At 46.5% G+C, this 8,801-nt stretch overlaps 1 non-coding gene across 1 annotated transcript; it reads right to left on the bottom strand.

Annotated features, from left to right (window-relative positions):
- Positions 1 to 1,536: 1,536 nt before the first annotated feature.
- LOC120710854 lies at positions 1,537 to 1,643 on the bottom strand. The gene has a single exon (XR_005690031.1). It is a non-coding gene; the product is annotated as a small nucleolar RNA R71 (small nucleolar RNA).
- Between the last annotated feature and the right edge of the window lie 7,158 nt (positions 1,644 to 8,801).

Raw genomic sequence — 8,801 nt, 5'->3', positions numbered from 1 at the left:
TTTGGAGAGTCTCACCCCGTGACTCCTTGCTAGAAATACAAAGGGGGGGGGTAGAGATTAGAGAACACACACACACACACACACACCTCACATTTCTCCTCTCTTTGCATTCCTTGCATAGTCTTTAGGCTTAGTGGAGTTTAGGAGAAGTCTAGGAGTCATCGAGTCGCCGGAGTTGCTCGAGAGTTCTGGTATGGGTTCATCTCTAGCTCTCTCTTGTAATATTCAGTTGTTTGTAATAGAATTAGACTATGGTTACCGATATCTGCTTGAAGTATGTTCTGAGTTATTGGATATATGCTTCTTGATATGGTTGCGTTATTATTCAATGCTTGCATTGTATGATCGCCCTGTGCTGGAGATGGTTAGTCTTTTGTTCTTAGAACTCTATCAACTGCTCCAGTATTCATATGATTGCTCTAGTGTGATGTCTGTCCATCCGGAGGGTGGGAGCTCTACGCGGGACACTAGAGTATCCCTTACTAGTGTAGGCATGGTGTCTAGATTAGCTAAATGTTGCTGGATGTCAACTATACCCACGGTTTGTAGAGGTAGCAAGCAGGTGGTGACACTAGAGTATCCCAAGAGGGTAGTTTGTGTGTGTGTGTCACACTACCTCCTACCATGTTATTATCTTACCCTTGTTTATGCATGAGGATATCCAATCTAGATAAAGTTCATCAACTAGTCTATATATCTTCTCACTCACTGCCTTCCCTGCGGAAATATAAATGGCACCCCGATATACTCCCGGGTAAAATGCTACAGTAGTATTCCGTGCGCTTGCGGATTTATTCGTGGTTCATGAAATACTGCCACCACAAATTGACGTCTGCGGGCGTCATCGCTGTTCACCGGTGGTGACATTGGTAGGTGCCAACAAGCATTTTTGGCGCCATTGCCGGGGAAGGCACAGAGTGAAATATATAAACAAAGTTATGAACAAAATCGAAATTGGTATTCGCTTGCTAAACAGACTAACTTGGCTTTGTTTTCTTGTCTTTGTTGATATGAAAACAGGGTAGTGTATAACCGGTTTCGACTTGCCGCAAAACTTTCATTCCAATCCAGAGGGCACTTTTGAGAAGAGTTCGACCTCGTATCGTACCTCCTCAGATCTCACTCTCGGCAGCTGAACCAGTCATCGCATCGTTGTCAGCTCCTAGAGCTATGGCCCAGAAGACACTCTGTGATTACTCTGCTCCGTCTGCTAACTAGGTCCCTACCGGGCCCGAGGTTAACACTGGAGGAGAAAATTTCGAGATCATGACGGGTCTCATTACGATGGTACAGGCCAGCCCTTTCTATGGCAAGGCCAATGAGGATGCCAGCGCTCATCTCCAGCAGTTCCTGGAGCTCTGCAGTACTTTTGTTATCAAGGGTGTATCGCAAGATGCCATCCGGCTCTGTCTATTTCTGTTCTCTCTCTTGGGGAGAGCAAAGCAATGGTTTTATGCTAACAAGGCTGCTGTGGATACTTGGGACAAATGTGCCAAGGCGTTTCTCTCGAAGTTCTTCCCGACGGGCAAAACCAATGCTCTTCGTGGTCGTATTTCGAACTTCCAGCAGGCATCAAATGAGTCAATTCCTGAAGCTTGGGAGAGGCTTCAGGAGTACATTCTGGCGTGTCCGCACCATGGAATGGATAATTGGCTCATTCTACAGAACTTCTACAATGGGTTGACACAATCATTCCGTGATCATGTGGATGCCGCTGCGGGTGGAGCTTTCTTCTCACTAACCATTGAAAGAGCTACATCATTGATCGAGAAGATGGTTTCCAACCAAGGTTGGAGCGATGATCGCCTCCAACCATGCCAGCAAGGTATGCACTCCATCAAAGAGGCCGATATGCTCGCTATGAAGATTGATCTCCTCCTCAAGAAATTTGAGGATTATTCCCGAGATAAGGCTCAGATGCAAATACTTCAAGCCTTGGAAACTTGCATGATGTGCGAGGCCTGCGGGAATGTTGGACATTCGGGCGACAATTGCCCAGAAACCCAAGAAGAAGCTCTATTCCTCAATGGCAGCAATGGGTTTCGTCCACAAGGAGGTCAGGGGTGGAATCAACCACGCCCATACTACCAAGGAGGTAATGGGAATTCGAATTCTTTCGGTCCTAACCAGCCTACCTTGAGAGATCTTGTCTACGGCCAAGCGAAGATCAATGAGACCCTTTAGAAGAAGTTGGCCGTTATAGACAATTCTATGGAGACCATCCATGCCAAGATGGTCGGATTCTCCACTGCCATCAAGAATCATCTGAGTTTCAACAAGATGATCGAGACTCAACTAGCTCAAGTGGCTGCCGTCATGCCCCCTGCTCTAGAGAACGTTAAGGCGATAACCACACGAGGAGGTAAAACTACTCAAGATCCGCCTTATCCTAACTATGTCAACAGGAAGAAGGCAAGCCCGGTGGCAGAAGAACCACCTCGGGAGGAGGAACCCGAGAAGGTTCATGAAGGGAACACGGCTCCGCATGAATTTTATGATACTCAAGTGTTGCTGTTCCCTATGAGGGCAAAGAAGCTGATTACAGATGAGCAGTTCAGTCGCTTTGTTAAAATGATACAACAAGTGAACATCAATGTGCCTTTGATGGATGCGATGAAGGTTATGACTTATGCTCGCTACATCAAGGACATAATCAACAATAAGCGACCATTGCCAACTACAGAAGCAATCAAGCTCACTGAGGCATGCAGTGCAGCTATACTTCAACAATTGCCCGAGAAGAAAAAGGATCCAGGATTCCCCACTATCAGATGTTCAATAGGGACACAGAACTTCGACAAAGCCTTATGTGATTTGGGGCCAGTGTTAGTGTGATGCCGAAGGCGGTGTTTGACCAACTCAACTATACAGAGTTGACACCAACGCCCATGCAATTGCAATTGGCTGATTCTTCAGTATGGCACCCAGAAGGAATTGCTGAGGATGTCCCAGTGAGAGTACAGGACTGTTTCGTCCCAGTCGACTTTGTGCTACTTGATATGGATAATCAGAAGGAGACTACTCTCATTCTGGGATGGCCGTTCCTCAATACAGCAGATGCACACATTGATGTCGGGGCCGGAGAAATCCGACTTCATATCAATGGCAAAGAGGAGAAATTTGACTTTCGACCAAAGAAGGAGCAATGCTTGATGATCCGAGTCAAATTTGGGCCAAATCCTCAAAAAATCAAAGAAGTCAAAGTCACGCCCTCTCAGAAAGATAGTCTTATACCTTTTATGAAGACACTTATGAAAGAAGATCCAACTAGCTCAAAAAGGTCTAAGAAGAAGGGTAAATCAAAGGCTACTACGCCCGAGGATCCTGTTCCTACACCGCCTACGCCATCAAAGAAGACCAAGAAGAAATGGCGCAAGAAGAACAAGACGTCATCGACCACTACTACTTCTCTAGGTACGGACGAAATGACCTCAACCTGATCAGGTATGGAGAAAGGTATTGCTTTTCGGACCCTAAACCAAGAGCTAGCTTGGGGGAGGTTCCCTCCCCTAAGTCAATTGTATCCCTTTCTTTGCTTTCAATAAAATTTGATAAAAAACTTTCAAAAACAAAATAAAAATTTACTGCTTTATTTCCCTTTTTCATGATGTGCGGTAAGAATATTTTAACTCCTTATGATAAGTTGAAAGGATGAGTTTTGCTTTGCTCTATCATGTCTGTTGCGCCTAGTTTGAAAATAAGAGTTCTCTTGAGTTTAAATCTGCTGGTTATGCAAATATCTTGTCAATGAACCTGAAAGTTCCGTGGGTTGCATATGCTTGATCCAAGTCTAATCTGTTGTGAGTTCAGATATGGTAAATAAGGATGTGCAAGCTTGTTCTAGTAATGCTTGAAGTCTGGAGTTGTTTTCAAAAATTTAAAAAGGCAAGTTCCCCAGTGATATGCAATGTCCTACCAGAGTCATATGTCATATTCCATGAAAAACCTTTACACATATGCTGCTTGATGTTCTGTTGAGTTTTGTCAAATTGTGTGACCCTAGTGAGATACTCTTCATGCTTTGTCGATCATAAGCACGTACACGTCCCATCCATTTGCTATATTCCTACACTGGGGATTAGCACCACCGTTCATTCATTCCACATTAATAAATGTTCCATGTCTTGGTGATCTATCTCGTAGAACATCCCTGAAATATAATAAAGTTAGATTATGGTTGCCCCAAAAAGAGAAAAGATAGTATGCCAAAGAAGCATGACCCAAAAAAAAGAGAGGAAAAAAAGGGGGTAATCATGTCTCAAAAAAAAAGAGACAGGGATGATTCGAGAGAGAAAACCATTACCTCAAGGAGTAAGCCACATCTATCCATCCATCCATCTATCCATCCACTCATACACTTGCACCTTTTGATCGAGATCGCATGACTTGTAGTAGTAGGGAAGATCAAAGGAAAACACTGCCCTAGTAAGGAAATACAAGATGAGTGCCTCGAGAGAGTTATCCTGGGAGCTTTGCCATGTTTTAAAAAATCTTTCAAAAAAGTATCTCCAGATGGATTGCGGATCTATGAACAAGTAAGTATTACTCTGTGCACCGTTCTAACTCTCAACAGCCCAAGACAAGGAGATAGCTAAAAAGCCCCATGAAGGAGTAAGTTATTTGAGCAAAGGTATGCTAACCGACTTATTTAAACTTATAGATGAATCTCTTTGCTTCAGACTATGACATGACAGGTAAGGTATAAGTCAAAGTGTTTTTCTGATCAACAACCTGATTTGTCCTACTTTGCTCGGGACGAGCAAAGGATAGCTTGGCGGATCTTGTTGACGCTCACTAACGATCATTTCCAGGCGTCAACTTGATCAGAAAATCATGAGAGTTTGCATTTCTTACACGCATTCTTATCCAATAAAATCCCTAAACCACACTTTACCTTTTAGAATATGAAAGTTGTGTTTTCAAGCTAATATGCAAGTTACAAGCACACTTTGGCCCGACATAAATATCAGAGCGCCGATTCAGGCTCAGATGGACCAAAAGTGATGCAAGAATCCAATCCAGACAAGCCAAAACAGGCCAAGATTACCGTGGACTAGACAAGGAGGCCCAGGATAGCCTGCTCGAAGAAGAAGGGGGCGGTTGGCCCCACGGGCACGCCGACCGACCTACAGGTCGGCCGACCTGGCCCATGGGCCCCACCGCCTTAATCAAGCCACGTGTCGCCTCCCTGTTGCTTCTTTAGGTCGGTTTGGAGAGTCTCACCCCGTGGCTCCCTGCTATAAATACAAAGGGGGGTAGAGATTAGAACACACACACACACACACACCTCACATCTCTCCTCTCTTGCATTTCTTGCATAGTCTTTAGGCTTAGTGGAGTTTAAGAGAAGTCTAGGAGTCATCGAGTCGCTGGAGTTGCTCGAGAGTTCTGGTATGGGTTCATCTCTAGCTCTGTCTTGTAATATTCAGTTGTTTATAATAGAATTAGACTATGGTTACCGATATCTGCTTGAAGTATGTTCTGAGTTATCGGATATATGCTTCTTGATATGGTTGCGTTATTATTCAATGCTTGCATTGTATGATCGCCTTGTGCTGGATATGGTTAGTCTTTTGTTCTTAAAACTCTATCAACTGCTCCAGTATTTGTATGATTGCTCTAGTGTGATGTCTGTCCATCCGGAGGGTGGGGGCTCCGGGTGAGACACTAGAGTATCCCTTACTAGTGTAGACATGATGTTTAGATTAGCTAAGTGTTGTTGGATGTCAACTATACCCATGGTTTGTAGAGGTAGCCGGCAGGTGGTGACAGCCCTGTCCGAGCCCGAGTAATCCTCCACACTTTGTATGGGGGTAGGAGGTACATAAAGTCGCCGGGGTGTACGGGCTCCTCCTGTTACTTCGATAGCGATATCACTGTTGTGTAGTTTAATCTCTGACGAGCTAACCAATGAGAAAGTATAGATATAGATAGCCTAGCACAGTTGACTCGAGCTCTAACTTCTGCCTTGCTCCCGGCCTAGAGCATCTTTTATCTTTCTTTTATTTATTTATCCAAGAGGGTAGTTTGTGTGTGTGTCACACTGCCTCCTACCATGTTATTATCTTACCCCTGTTTATGCATGAGGATATCCAATCTAGATAAAGTTCATCAACTAGTCTATATATCTTCTCACTCACCGCCTTCCCTGCGGAAATATAAATGACACCCCGGTATACTCCCGGGTAAAATGCTACAGCGGTATTCCGTGTGCTTGCGGATTTATTCGTGGTTCATGAAATACTGCCACCCCCAATTGGCGTCTGTGGGCATCATCGCTGTTCACCGGTGGTGACGTCGGTAGGCGCCAGCAAGCATTAGCACAGACTTTGAATAGATAGGTGGTCATCCCAAAGGAGGTATTCTCTGAGGTGGAATCACTTCTTCTTGTCTTATCCTCTCAAGTAGTCATCAAACGGGTATTCTTTACTTGCATCCTTAAGAGGTGATGTAACACAATAATTTGAATTTCCTATTTAATAATAAATTTAATTGGTTTATTTAATTTTCTAGGATTTAATTTGCTTAGACTTGCATTTATAATTTATTTTGCTTCATAAACTAATTAAAATTTATCTTAGGTGGAACTTGTTTGTGCATTCATGCTGGTGCATAATTTATTTTTGGTTGAGTGTGGTTTGAATTCAAATTCAAATTTGAATTCAAATAAATTTAGTTTGGATTGATTTAGAAATAGAAAAGAAAAGAAACCCAGCCCAAAATCCAAACCCGGCCAGCCCAGTTTCTTTTCTTCTGGCGGCCCAGCCCGACTCCTCCCTTTCACTCCCGCACCAGCTCAGCCCACCCGGCCTCTTTCTTTTTTTTCCCGCCGGCCCGTTCCTTCCTCCTCTCTCCTTCTTTTTCCCCGCAGCCCAGCGAGCCAACGTGGCCCAGCCTGCCCACGTGCGCACGGCGCAGCTCGCCGGCCCAGCCAACCGCGCCCTCCCCCTTTCTCCCTCTGACAGCGCGGCCCCGCGCGCCAGCCGCGCCTCTCTCTCTGGCGAACCGGGCCCACACGTCAGCGCCTTCCTCTCCCTTCCTTTCTTCCTCCCCGCGCAACCTCCGCCCGACATCCCCGCCGCGATCTCCTCCGCCCCCGCGTGGAATCACGCTCGCCCCGGGCCTCCCTCTCCCTCCTTAAATAACACGCGGCCCTTGCACCTCCCTCTCCTCTCTCCCCGCACTCGGCCTCCCTTCGCGCTGCGCAGAGCCGCTGCCCCTGCTTCACCACACAGGAGCTCCGCCACCGCAATTCGCCGCAGCCGGTGCCGCTCCTGCCACGCCGCCCCGTCTCCCAGCACCGCCAGGTCCCACTTTGTCGAGCCACCGGGACCAGAAGCCCCAAGGCGCCCTCCTCCGGATCCCTCCACGAACGCCGTCCGCCCCACCGCCACCGCGTAGCTGCTATGTCACCGCTGCTCCGCCAAGATCTCGCTGGCCCAGTGTCTCGCGTTGAGGTGAGGTTCCTTCCCCGGCCGTTTTCCCTGCTTTTTCCCGCTCTGCACCACGGGTAGTTGCTCACCGGAGCGTTTGCTCCGCCGCTCGCCGTCGCGTACCCACGCCCGTTCCTCAACACTCCTCACAGAGCCCACCATCGAGTTCCTGGCCTCGCACACTGCCTCCCTGTCCAAGTCCCGCATCGAATCGAGCCCGGGAACGCGTTTACGCGTTTCTCCGGCGGGTCACCGCCGCGGCAACGCAGCGCCGCCGCTCGCCGTCGCGCCAGCGCCGCCGCCCCACGTCTAGAATCGATCCGAACCGTAGAAAGTAGATCCAACGGCCCAAATCTGTTCTAGCGAAGTCAGTTTTGCATAGGAGCCCCTCCATTTCCTTGTAATCAACCCGCAGTCCACAGATGTTCAAAAATATTTACAGATCGGCCCATATATTTACACGGACCCCCCTGAGTTTCTTTAAAATAAAACCCGCCATCCAGCCTGGTAGGTTTTGCTTGTTAGCCCTTAGATTTAATGGTTAATTATGATTTAGTCCTCAATTTTGCCCAGAAACCCCCCTGGAACTCCAGTTTTCTTACAAATAGGTCCCTGGATCTTGTTTTTAGCCTAGAATATGCGCTTTAGCTCCGTTTTAGGCGTTCTTTATGTCCACGCGATCGTTGTAACGCATAGAATAGTTCTAGAGTAGTTTTGTGCATTGTTTTCATGTATTGTTGTACTGTCTCTTAGTTTTTGCTAGTGTTTGCATGTATGTTTACTGTCGTGCCTTGTTTTGGCCATGTGTTCGTGAGTAGACGTTGAGCTACCGGAGGAGCATCAGTACCAGTGCCAAGAGCCATCTTCAGAGCAGTTTGAGCAGCAGGAGAACTTTTGAGGAAGGCAAGTATAACATGAACAACCTATCACTTTTAAATACAATTTCATACTATATTTTAATACTGTATGCCTATAAGGACTTTCCTAGCCACTTTATATCCTTTATATATATCCTTTGGGTTGCATTTTGGTTAGTTGTGCTATGTGCCGCGCTATAATACACTTGGTCCTTTTTAATTAATTTGATTAATGGTATATGCAACTTAATTCTGGGAGTGACCCTCTGTGTGGCTTGAGTGGCTGACGTCTCGTTAAAATTGGTTTTGTTAGAAACATGGTTTAGGGGGCCAGCACGGTGCTTACTGCCTGGTTGGCCACTCTCCATAAGGACCGGTTCATAGAGTGACAACCTGGGACAACAGCGCTACCACAAGACTGGAATGGGACGGTCTTGGCTTACTAATTAGGCCATTTTGGTTCGGGAGTAACTTACCGACGGGGCAAGAGGGGAGTCGAGCTTCAATGGTG

This window comes from Panicum virgatum, chromosome 5K (genome assembly GCF_016808335.1).
Source record: "Panicum virgatum strain AP13 chromosome 5K, P.virgatum_v5, whole genome shotgun sequence".
Taxonomy (NCBI): domain Eukaryota; kingdom Viridiplantae; phylum Streptophyta; class Magnoliopsida; order Poales; family Poaceae; genus Panicum; species Panicum virgatum.
Note: the sequence above shows the minus strand (reverse complement) of the source record. Positions and strands in the feature narration are given on the sequence as shown.